Here is a 13,916-nt window from a genome sequence, read left to right as displayed (position 1 = left end):
TCATACTAGAATTGTATTAACTGGAAACATGATACATGTGTGAATACATAGACAAACATAATTCACTAGTATGCCTTTACTTGACTAGCTTATTAATCAAAGATGGTTATGTTTCCTAACCATAGACATGAGTTGTTATTTAATTAACGAGATCACATCATTAGTAGAATGATGTGATTGACTTGACCCATTCCGTTAGCTTAGCACTTGCTCGCTTAGTATGTTGCTATTGCTTTCTTCATGACTTATGCATGTTCCTACAACTATGAGATTATGCAACTCCCGTTTACCGGAGGAACACTTTGTGTGCTACCAAACATCACAACGTAACTGGGTGATTATAAAGGAGCTCTACAGGTGTCTCCAAAGGTACATGTTGAGTTGGCATATTTCGAGATTAGGTTTTGTCACTCCGATTGTCGGAGAGGTATCTCTGGGCCCTCTCGGTAATGCACATCACTATAAGCCTTGCAAGCAATGTAGCTAATGAGTTAGTTACGGAATGATGCATTACATAACAAGTAAAGAGACTTGTCGGTAACGAGATTGAACTAGGTATTGGGATAAGGACGATTGAATCTCGGACAAGTAACATACTGATGACAAAGGGAACAACGTATGTTGTTATGCAGTTTGGCCGATAAAGATCTTCGTAGAATATATAGGAGCCAATATGAGCATCCAGGTTCCGCTATTGGTTATTGACTGGAGACGTGTCTCGGTCATGTCTACATAGTTCTCGAACCCGTAGGGTCCGCACGCTTAAAGTTTCAATGACGATTATATTATGAGTTTATGAGTTTTGATGTACCGAAGGTTGTTCGGAGTCTCGGATATGATCATGGACATGACGAGGAGTCTCGAAATGGCCGAGACATGAAGATTGATATATAGCCTATATTTGGATATCGGAAGTGTTCTGGGTGAAATCGGGATTTAACCGGAATACCGGGAGGTTACCGGAACCCCCCGGGGGCTTAATGGGCCATAGTGGGCCTTAGTGGAGAAGAGGAGAGGAGGCCAGGGCAGGGCCGCGTGCCCCTCCCCCCTAGTCCGAATAGGACAAGGAGAGGGGGCGGTGCCCCCCTTTCCTTCCTCTCTCTCCCTCCTCTTTCCCCCCTTCTCCTAATCCAACCAGGAAGGAGGGAGTCCTACTCCCAGTGGGAGTAGGACTCCCCTTGGCACGCCTCCTCCCTGGCCGGCGGTCCCCTCCCCTCTTGCTCCTTTATATACGGGGGCAGGGGGGCACCTCTAGACACAACAACAACAGTTCATTGATCTCTTAGCCGTGTGCGGTGCCCCCCTCCACCATAGTCCTCCTCGATAATATTGTAGCGGTGCTTAGACGAAGCCCTGCGATGGTAGAACATCATCATCATCACCACACCGTCGTGCTGACGTAACTCTCCCTCGACACTCGGCTGGATCAGAGTTCGAGGGACGTCATCAAGTTGAACGTGTGCTAGAATTCGGAGGTGCCGTGTTTTCGGTGCTTGATCGGTCGGGCCGTGAAGACGTACGACTACATCAACCGCGTTGTTCTAATGCTTCCGCTTTCGGTCTACGAGGGTACATGGACAACACTCTCCCCTCTCGTTGCTATGCATCACCATGATCTTGTGTGTGCGTAGGATTTTTTTTTAAATTACTACGTTACCCTACACTGGTTAGTAAATGTGATGGTTGTTAGAAATTCTCACCACGAGCTCACGTGCCGGCTCATGAATTGAGGATGATTCCAATTACTTGGCCGTTTGTAGTGTGGGGGCTTGACATGGTTGGGCCTTTTAAAAGGTCCAAGGAAAAAAATACCCACCTCCTCGTGGAGATTGACAAATTCACAAAGTGGGTTGAAGCAGAGCCGGTCAGTAAGTGTGACGCGGCAACAGCGGTTCAATTCATGAAAAAGGTGATTTTCCATTTTGGCTTTCCCCACAGTATCATAACTGATAATGGCACTAACTTGTCCAAGGGTGCCATGGAGGAGTTTTGTCAACGTGAGCATATCCGGCTTGACGTTTCATCAGTAGCTCACCCCCAATCCAATGGTCAAGCCGAAAGAGCCAATCAGGAGATTTTGAAAGGCATCAAGCCCCAGCTTCTGGTTCCTTTGCAATGGACGTCGGGTTGTTGGGTGGAGGAGTTACCATTAGTGTTTTTTTGACTGAACACTGTAGGGAAAGCCCCCACAACCATTTATTGATTAAAAACATAATTACAAAGATTACAAAGGCTACTAGGAGTAGCTAAAAGGGAAAAATAAAAAATAAAAAATACATTTAAGGAGGAAGAGAGGAGACCCATCTAACCAAGTCATCCTTGAACCTCACCTTGATTCTATGAGAAAGTAAAAGCATATCATTCACAAAATCCCCTCTCCATCTATTAAAACTGGGCCTTTCATGCCTAAAAACTTTTCCATTTATGATGATCCAGATATTCCAGCAAGCAGTTACCATCAGTATTATGGAGTATCAATACTACCCCCAACAGGTCCACGGGGTTACACCCCTTTCTTCATGGTTTATGGAACAAAGGCGGTTCTTCCTAGTGACATCCGTCATGACTCGCCCCACGTGGCGGCTTACGTTGAAGCTGATAATGAACAAGCGCGTCAGGATGCACTTGATTTATTAGATGAAAAGCATGACTTGGCAGCAGTCCGCTCGGTGATTTACCAACAGGACCTGCGCCGTTATCACAGCCGTCAGGTTAAGTCCAGAACCTTTCAAGAAGGTAATTTGGTGCTCCGGCTCATCCAGGATCAAACTGATGCACACAAGTTATCCCCACCTTGGGAAGGGCCCTTTGTGGTCAGCAAGAACTTGAACAATGGGTCATACTACCTTATAGATGCTCGAGAGCATAAAGACTCACGTAAGTCGGAGGAGGAGACCCGTCGACCGTGGAATATTGCTCATCTTCGGCCTTACTACACTTGAGCCACCGGCTCTTATGATGTACATATTTTTTGATGATGTATATATTATGATAAGTAATAAAGCAGGACCTCTGTCCTTTTCATCCTCAAATGATTATATGTCTTCATCATCATAATTCCCAAGACCAATTGGGGGCTACTGATCGTATTCAAATCATAGCTTATACCCCTTTTTTGGTCCGACTTTGATCGTATTCGAATCAGAGTCGTTAAAAAAGTCTCAAGGTCAGTAGGGGGCTTCCTTTCAAACATAGGTCGTATTCAAACCAAACAGAACATAGCTGTCGGTACCCTCTTGATCGACGCGATGCCAAAACCCAACTAGGGGGCTTCTTGATCGTATTCGAATCATGGCTTAACCCCTTTTGTGTTCGACTTTGATCGTATTCGAATCAGAGTCATTAAAAAAATCTCAAGGTCATTTGGGGGCTTCTTGTTCAAACATAGGTCGTATTCGAACCAAAGAGAACATAACTGTCGGTACCCTCTTGATCGACGCAATGCAAAATCCACTAGGGGGCTTACTGATCGTATTCGAATCATAGCTTAACCCCTTTTGGTCCGGCTTACTGATAGTATTCGAATCAGAAGCCTCGTTTTTCTCTCTGTTTGGCTTAAGTTTTTTGAAATGTTTTTTTTGGGTTCATCTTGAGACTTTTTGTTCATATCTGAGGCACATATATGTGTGGTGTATATTTAACCCGACTTAACTCTGGACAGTAAGTCACCAGCATATGACAATCATCAGACATTTGGAAGTCTTGACTTCTAAAGATTGGGTTATCACCCTTACTGCACAGGTCACATAAACCGGCAGTGACAATTCAATATCACAGGTATGATATTATTTTAGTTGTGTTTCAAAGATATGATTCATAAACAAAGGCGTATCTATGACTCCTGTTTTACACATCAGTGGTTATATGTGGGATATTATGACCCGCCCTGTGGTAAACCACCAAGGGTTTTTGTGATCTATCTCTGTGTGCAGGATATTTCAAGGATTTTCTTATGCACAAGGAACATAGATGATAAGTATAACAAAGGTGAACATAAAGGAGGCGACTTAACAGTGTTGAGCACCAAAAATGTGCACGATGGCACGATGGATCAAAGTCATTTCTACCCTATTACATGACTCCCCGAGTCCAAATGATTGAACTGTTTTTCCAAAGGCTGCTAATATGAGCCGCCCGGCGGATCAATTCTCTTGTTGGCCTGATGCTTCCGGGTCAACCCTCTCCACGTATTTGTCTTGTACGGCGTCCTGGAAGGTTGATGATGACCAGTCAATGCCATTCAAAGCTTCAAATTCAACTTCATCATCAATTAACCCAGCCGGGTCAACTTCAGGGGCAAAGGTGTGCTTACGGATTGGAGGGATCAGGCTTGTCACTTTATAAGTCGGGGTTGGCTGCCTCTGATTTACGCGTTGTAAGCCGGATGATACTTGGTGAGGTATGTCTCATTAGCAATCATGCTGGCCACATGACCTATCTCCTTCACGCAAGCAGCAAAGTATGTTTTTTCAAACGGAGTGCCATCCTCCTTAAGGCTGGGGTACCCAATGGCGATGTCGGACGGGTCTAATTCCGGCAGCCATGCTTTGGCCCGGCTTAAGGCAAATACGGCTCCGGCTCTCGCAGATGACCGATTTAATTCATTGAACCATTGAGGCGGCACAGAGAGCTTCTTCAGCGCATCAACCAAGAGTGTGGGGGCTTCATTTGACAGGGCAAATGTGGCTAAGGCACACTGAGCTCCAGTGTATAGTTGTTCCACGGGCGTATAAACCGCCTTCAGCTTCACCAGCATGTCTTGGTTGAGGTTGGTGCTCCTGGGGCCTGCATAGCAATAATAGGTGAGTTAACAACAATTCATGTGATCACCAGAAAGTTGCAATACTTGATACTTGTAGGGCGGCTTACCAAAGATTGCTGAGACCATCTGAGACACATGGCATTTTAAGCCGGACAATTTAGTGCTCACCTCTTCAAGAGCCGCCTCTGCTTCGCAGATCGATGGGTTAAGGAAATCTTTTCCTCAGCCCAGGCCTTTTTCTCAACTTCAAACTCGGCCCTCATTTTTTCTTGTTCAGACACGCTGAATTCAAATTTGGAGTTTGCTTTTTGAGTCTCCATCTCTTGCAGCTCTAAGCGGTTCTTCAATTCAGACAGCTCTGACTGAAGTTGAGCAGTGGTAGTTTGTACATGTACTGGATCAAAATCATAAACATTAGTATACAATATTAAGTCCCAAGACTTTTGCAAGCAACAACACTTGGCACTTGGGGCTAATGTCTACCAAAAGTTTTGTCTAATTGGCGGCTTATGAGAGTAAAAATCCCAAGCTCTTTGCAAGCAACAATACTTGGCACTTGGGGACTAATGCATATTGTTGTTCAAAGTCACACAAGCACTAGCTTCTATACAAACATATGAAGGATCGGCTCATTCATGCTGAGTAAACCGGCCCTTGGGTACTACGGATTAAGCCAAATTTTAAAGTTTTATCAAAGGATATTACTAATGCTCATAAATTTGGTCTAGGTCTACAGCATATTCGTCATAAGCAATAGACTTGGGGGCTGGCATAGTAAGGTTAGTTCAATGAAGGGAAGAATTTATACCTCAAATTTCTGGTGCATTTGTTTTACCATGTCAACTTCAAGATCACGTCTGTTGTACACTTGGTTAAGATAACCAGAGAAAACTTCGCCAATGCTCAAGTGAGTATAGTCAGCAACGTCAAATCTGACTTTACGGTGTTCAATGTGCTCCTCCTTGGCAGAACACTTGGCGAGCATAGTAGGTCTCCCCGGCTCAGTATATCCAGTCTTGGTAATTTCCACATCAACATCTTGTGGATCAGCTGTCTTAGCCGGGCTTGAAGCTTCAGGGTTAACAGAGCCGTCGGCGGTTTGATCGACAGGCGGGTCAGCAGTCATTGTTGGCATGTCGTGAACCGGTGATACGTCTCCAACATATCTATAATTTTTTATTGTTCCATGCTATTATATTACCCGTTTTGGATGTTTATGGGCTTTACTCTACACTTTTATATCATTTTTTGGGACTAACCTATTAACCGGAGGCCCCCAGCCCATATTGTTGTTTTCTTGCCCATTTCAGTGTTTCGAAGAAAAGGAATATCAAACGGAGTCCAAATGGAATGAAACCTTTGGGAAAGTTATTTTTGGAACGGAAGCAATCCAGGGGACTTGGAGTGCACGTAAGGGAAGCTTCGAGGTGGCCACGAGGCAGGGAGGCGCACCAACCTCCCATGGGCGCGCCCCCACCCTCATGGGCCCCTCGTGGCTCCCCTGACCGACTTCTTTCGCCTATATAAGTCCATATACCATAAAAACTTCGGAGAGCACAATAGATCGGGAGTTCCACCGCCGCAAGCCTCTGTAGCCACCAAAAACCAATCGGGACCCTGTTCCGGCACCCTGCCCGAGGGTGAATCCCTCACCGGTGGCCATCCTCATCATCCCGACGCTCTCCATGACGAGGAGGGAGTAGTTCACCCTCGGGGCTGAGGGTATGTACCAGTAGCTATGTGTTTGATCTCTCTCTCTCTCTCTCGTGTTCTTGAGGTGATACGATCTTGATGTATTGCGAGCTTTGCTATTATAGTTGGATCTTATGATGTTTCTCCCCCTCTACTCTCTTGTAATGGATTGAGTTTTCCCTTTGAAGTTATCTTATCGGATTGAGTCTTTAAGGATTTGAGAACACTTGATGTATGTATTGCCGTGCTTATCTGTGGTGACAATGGGATATTCACGTGATCTACTTGATGTATGTTTTGGTGATCAACTTGCGGGTTCTATGAATCTATGTATAGGGGTCGGCACATGTTTTCGTCTTGACTCTTCGGTAGAAACTTTGGGGCACTCTTTGAAGTACTTTGTTGGTTGAATAGATGAATCTGAGATTGTGTGATGCATATCATATAATCATGCCCATGGATACTTGAGGTGACAATGGAGTATCTAGGTGACATTAGGGTTTTGGTTGTTTTGTGTCTTAAGGTGTTATTCTAGTATGAACTCTATGGTAGATTGAACGAAAATAATAGCTTCATGTTATTTTACTACGGACTCTTGAATAGATAGAACAGAAAGGATAACTTTGAGGTGGTTTCGTACCCTACCATAATCTCTTCATTTGTTCTCCGCTATTAGTGGCTTTGGAGTGACTCTTTGTTGCATGTTGAGGGATTGTTATGTGATCCAGTTATGTTATTATTGTTGAGAGAACTTGCACTAGTGAAAGTATGAACCTTAGGCCTTGTTTCCTACCATTGCAATACTGTTTACGCTCACTTTTATCGCTTGCTACCTTGCTGTTTTTATAATTTCAGATTACAAATACCCATATCTACTATCCATATTGCACTTGTATCACCATCTCTTCGCCGAACTAGTGCACCTATACAATTTACCATTGTATTGGGTCTGTTGGGGACACAAGAGACTCTTTGTTATTTGGTTGCAGGGTTGTTTGAGAGAGACCATCTTCATCCTATGCCTCCCACCGATTGATAAACCTTAGGTCATCCACTTGAGGGAAATTTGCTATTGTCCTACAAACCTCTGGACTTGGAGACCCAACAACGTCTACAAGAAGAAGGTTGTGTAGTAGACATCAATCGGCTCAAGTGGCGGCTCAGGAACATAGGCCTCGGGCGATGCGGGTTGAAGCTCCGGCTCATTGACGGTCGGTTCTATGGCCGGTTTGTTTTTCTTCACCCTCTTACTGGGCTTTGCTTTTCCACTGCATAAAATCAAAGAGGTCAGTACACATATAAAGGTTTGTAATGAGTACAGGATAAGTAAATCGTTATTACCCTGGAGCGGTCTTAAAAGCCAGCATGTTGGACTGAATTGAATCGCCGGAAGAATGTGAAGTTTCCTGATAATTTGAATCAGATGAGTTGAGCGGTTGACCAGTGAGACCCACCAAAGGATAAAAAGAATTTAAGTCGGAGGTGTCCTCATTCCGGCGCTTCCTTGGCGTATTTGGTAAGCTGGAGGAGAGTTCTGCATCCTTGCTGGTCCGGGTCTGCCTCCGGCTCTCATGAATCTGTCGCTTCAAAAGAAAGTGAGGATCCTGGTAAGCTAAGGGATGTGAAAATCTTACTTTCCGGGTTACTCTTCGGACTTTTCTCTTGGCAAAGGCTCTGAGTTGGAGGAAATAATAGTTACCTCTTCATCCACCCCCTAACTCGTTCCTGTGTCATCCTGATGATAATCAATATCAATAAGGTGGTTAAAAATGAGCCAAGAGAGTCAAGGGCTACCTCCGACTCAGAGGAGTCCTCCAGTTGAAGCAGGTCAGAAGCGCTGGGCTTCTTTCCTCTTTTCTTCGCGGCTGCTTTCCTGGCGGCTTTCTTGGCCTTTCTGGCTCTCTTTGCAGCTTCATGGTCATATTGTTTCTTCCAAAAATCATCGCTGGCCTGTGGAAATCAACAACGGTTTGAGTTAAAACAAAACATAAAAGATAAAGGTAAAATATCTAAGTTTGGCGGCTTACCCCTGGAGCCGGGTTAGCTTTGCAGAAAGGGCTTAGGCCCACCTTGCCACAGTCTGCTAGGCTTTCATTCAAAATTGACTTCGTCATATCGTTGATAAGATCCTTGGGTAAATCATCAGGGCTGTGGCGTAGTGGATCATTATTTCTCGCCTGTATAGGTACACATTAAACCGGGGCGGCGGCTCAACAGGATGATCCGCCAGGCAACCCAAACCCGGACCAAGTTAATGCCATTTAAGCCATTCCCCAAAAGAGCCTTGATTTTGGCCATGGTAGGGGCGAGCTTTTGGCGTTCAACAGATGATAACTTGTTTGGAAGAGGATGATTAGACTCAAGGCGCAGGGCGCAGAAGCCGGGCAGAGGCTTCTCATTAGCCGAAGAAGTGTCTTGGCAGTAGAACCATGTCTGGTTCCAGCCTTTGGGGTGACTTGGCGGTTGCGCATAAGGAAAAATGACGTCTCTCCGTCGTTGAATTGAGACCCCACCAAGTTCTAAACTCGGTCTGTTGGAATATTCATTCTGGCGGTTCAAGTAAAATAATTCCCTGAAAAGTTCAAAGTTGGGTTCTTCTCCAAGGTACACCTCACAAAACACCTGAAAGTTGCAGATGTTAGACATGGAATTGGGTCCGACGTCTTGAGGACGGAGGTCGAAAAAGTGCAAAACGTCTCTGAAGAACTTAGAGTCGAGTGGCGAAAAGCCCCGGTTCATGTGATCAGTGAAGACAATAAGTTCTCCTTCTTTGGGCTGCGGCTTCTCTTCTGCCGGGTTAGGAGGATGATAAGACATGACATCCTTTTTTGGCAGATAGCCGGTTTTCACAAAATCATCGAGTGTACCCTCCGTGACGATGGATTTGACCCAGTTGCATGAAGTGGTTGCTTTGGGCGGCATTGTGTAGAAGGAAGCCTAACAAAGCGTAAATTTGTCGGTTCAAATTTAAGCCGGAGGAAAAATGTTAAAGCACATATTCAGAATGGCGGCTTATAAAGGGGCCTAATAGTATATGACTAATTACGTCAGGTTATTTAAACCACCGTGAGCAGTCAGGTTACTTAAGCTGCCATGAGTAGTTGATGTTATCTATTGAGGATTGCATTTTAAGCCGGTGGTTTGAGCCGCCATGGCTAGGTGGATCTATCAAAATGCAGTTTTTTGGCTCAGTATCACACAAATAAATTTCGCAAATTGCAATCATTATTTTGGATCAGCAGATGTTCAGAAAAAGGAAATAAATCTAGACCTAAAAAACCAGTACATATGAGTTCATAAGCTCTAAAAGGATCTTTTCTTCCAGGAAAGGGGATCTGGTGGTATGAAAGGTGAAAGCAAAACAACTACCGCATCGGTTATACGCCGTTTTCAGATCAAAGAGGTTCACGATGCAAGCACTGAAGATGAACTATGATGAACTATGAAGAACACAAAGAAGTTCAGAAACCCTAATGCGAATCTGAGGTGCGGGAAAGCAAAAACTTACAGGTGCGGATCTACTGCGGAAGGTCGCCACCGTGCTCTGGTTCGATTCAGGGTGATGCAGTGGCCTAGGACGAAGATGACGGTACGCTCTGCGGCGGCGGCGGAGCTTGAGCGGCAGAGGGTCGCGAGAGGAAGAAGAAGCTAGAAAGGGGGAGAACGAGGAAAGCCAGCCCTGGCTATTTATAAGGAAGGACTGATAAGTGGGCGCGAAAAATGAGGAGGCCGAAAACATGGTTATCCAGCTACCCAGACGCCTTGATTTTTGGGACGGTTATTAAGATAAGGATCCGTTGAGATATGTTGGACGAAGTGTGAATTAATGGCATACGATGTCATGGCGGGTTATCACAAATCTAGAGGATGACATCATGGCGGGTTATAGATTCTCGCACAGACGAAGAGCAGAAGATTTTTTATTAAGTGTTGAAGATTGACATGAACCAATTCAAATCAATCTGGGGCCTAATGTTGGGGATATAACTTTTAGGTATGACCCGCCCAGGAGGGTGCTACTTCTTGAGCTTGCGTTGATTTTCCTTGAAAAGGAAAGGGTGATGCAGCACAGTAGCGTAAGTATTTCCCTCAGTTTTTGAGAACCAAGGTATCAATCCAGTAGGAGGCTCCTCAGAAGTCCCACGCATCTACACAAACAAACAAGAACTCGCAACCAACGCAATAAAGGGGTTGTCAATCCCTTCAATGCCACTTGCGAAAGTGAGATCTGATAGAGATAATATGATAAGATAAATATATTTTTGGTATTTTATAATAGAGATTGGAAAATTAAAGATGCAAATAAAAGTAGATAGCAAACATATATGATAAGAGATAGACCCGGGGGCCATAGATTTCACTAGTGGCTTCTCTCAAGATAGCATAAGTATTACGGTGGGTGAACAAATTACTGTCGAGCAATTGATAGAAAAGCGAATAATTGCGAGATTATATAGGCATGATCATGTATATAGGCATCACGTCTGTGACAATTAGATCGACTCCTGCCTGCATCTACTACTATTACTCCACACATCGGCCGCTATCCAGCATGCATCTAGAGTATTAAGTTCATAAAGAACAGAGTAGCGCATTAAGAAAGATGACATGATGTAGAGGGATAAACTCATGCAATATGATATAAACCCCATCTTTTTATCCTCGATGGCAACAATACAATACGTGCCTTGCTGCCCCTGCTGTCACTGGGAAAGGACACCGCAAGATTGAACCCAAAGCTAAGCACTTCTCCCATTGCAAGAAATATAAATCTAGTAGGCCAAACCAAACTGATAATTCGAAGAGACTTGCAAAGATAACTTAATCATACATAAAAGAATTCAGAGGAGATTCAAATATTTCTCATAGATAAACTTGATCATAAACCCACAATTCATCGGATCTCGACAAACACACCGCAAAGAGTTACATCGAATAGATCTCCAAGAAGATCAAGGAGGACATGGTATTGAGATTCAAAGAGAGAGAATAAGCCATCTAGCTAATAACTATGGACCCAAAGGTCTGTGGTAAACTACTCACAACTCATCGAAGAGGCTATGGTGTTGATGTAGAAGCCCTCCATGGTCGATTCTCCCTCCGGCGGAGCACCGACGAAGGCTCCAAGATGGGATCTCGCGGATACAGAAGGTTACAGTGGTGGAATTAGGTTTTCATGGTCGTTTCTGATGTTTTTGGGGTACGTGGGTATATATAGGAGGAAGAACTACGTCGGTGGATGATCGAGGGGCCCATGAGACAGGGGGCGCGCCCAGTAGGGGGGCGCCCTCCACCCTCGTGGCTGCCTCGCTCGTTTCTTGACTTCCACTCCAAGACCTCTAGATCACGTTTGTTCCAAAAATCACGCTCGCGAAGGTTTCATTCCGTTTGGACTCTGTTTGATATTCCTTTTCTTCGGAACACTGAAATAGGCAAAAAACAGCAATTCAGGTTGGGCCTCCGATTAGTAGGTTAGTCCCAAAAATGATATAAAAGTGTAAAGTAAAGCCCATAAACATCCAAAACGGGTAATATAATAGCATGGAACAATAAAAAATTATAGATACGTTGGAGATGTATCAAGCATCCCCAAGCTTAATTCCTGCTCGTCCTCGAGTAGGTAAATGATAAAAACAGAATTTTTGATGTGGAATGCTTCCTAGCATAATTCTCAATGTAATTTTCTTCATTGTGGCATGAATGTTCAGATCCAAATGATTCAAAATAAAAGTTCATATTGACATAAGAAATAGTAATACTTCAAGCATACTAATAAAAGCAATCATGTCTTCTCAAAATAACATGGCTAAAGAAAGTTCATCCCTACAAAATCATATAGTTAGGCTATGCTTCATTTTCATCACACAAAAATGCTCCCATCTTGTACACCCCGATGACAAGCCAAGCAATTGTTTCGTACTTAAATAATATCAAACTTTTTCAACTTTCACGCAATACATGAGCATGAGCCATGGACATAGCACTATGGGTGGAATAGAATATGATGATGGGGATTGTGTGGAGAAGACAAAAAAGGAGAAAGTCTCATATTGACGAGGAAAATCAACGGGCTATGGAGATGCCCATCAATTGATGTCAACATGAGGAGTAGGGATTGCCATGCAACGGATACACTAGAGCTATAAATGTATGAAAGCTCAACAAAAGAAACAAGTGGGTGTGCATCCAACTTGCTTGCTCACGAAGACCTAGGGCATTTGAGGAAGCCCATCGTAGGAATATACAAGCCAAGTTCTATAATAATGAAAAATTCCGACTAGTAAATAAAAGTGACAACATATGAGACTCTCTATATGCAGAACATGGTGCTACTTTGAAGCACAATTGTGGAAAAGGATAGTAACATTGCCCCCTTTTTATTTTCTTTTTTTGGGCCTTTTTTTATTTGGCCTTTCTCTTTTTTTGGCCTTTCCTTTTTTTATTTGGGCTTTCCTTTTTTTTATTTGGGGACAATGCTCTAATAATGATGATCATCACACTTCTATTTATTTACAACTCATGAATTACAACTCAAAACTAGAACAAGATATGACTCTATATGAATGCCTCCGGCGATGTACCGGGATGGGCAATGAATCAAGAGTGACATGTATGAAAATTATGCAAAGTGGATTTGCCACAAATACGATGTCAACTACATGATCATGCAAGGCAATATGACAATAATGATGCGTGTCATGATGATGAACGGAACGGTGGAAAGTTGCATGGCAATATATCTCGGAATGGCTATGGAAATGCCATAATAGGTAGGTATGGTGGTTGTTTTGAGGAAGATATAAGGAGGTTTATGTGTGATAGAGTGTATCGTATCACGGGGTTTGGATGCACCGGTGAAGTTTTCACCAACTCTCAAGGTGAGAAAGGGCAATGCACGATACCGAAGAGGCTAGCAATGATGGAAGCGTGAGAGTGCGTATAATCCATGGACTCAACATTAGTCAAAAAAGAACTCATATACTTATTGCAAAAATCTACAAGTCATCAAAAACCAAGCACTACGCGCATGCTCCTAGGGGTATAGATTGGTAGGAAAAGACCATCGCTCGTCCCCAACCGCCACTCATAAGGATGCACAATCTAAGAACACCTCATGGTTCAAATTCGTTACACAACTTTTACCATACGTGCATGCTACGGGACTTGCCAACTTTAACACAAGCATTCTTTAAATTCATAATCACCCAACTAGCATAACTCTAATATTACTACCTCCATATCTAAAAAACAATTATCAAGTATCAAATTGATCATAGCATCCAATTCACTTTCTATGATAGTTTTTATTATACCCAACTTGGATGCCCATCATTCTAGGACCAATTTTATAACAATAGCAAATACCATGCTGTTCTAAGAGACTCTCAAAATAATATAAGTGAAGTATGAGATAATAACAATTTCTACAAAATTAAGCCACCGCCGTGCTCTAAAAGATATA

This window comes from Triticum aestivum, chromosome 7B (assembly GCF_018294505.1).
Source record: "Triticum aestivum cultivar Chinese Spring chromosome 7B, IWGSC CS RefSeq v2.1, whole genome shotgun sequence".
Lineage (NCBI taxonomy): Eukaryota > Viridiplantae > Streptophyta > Magnoliopsida > Poales > Poaceae > Triticum > Triticum aestivum.
Note: the sequence above shows the minus strand (reverse complement) of the source record.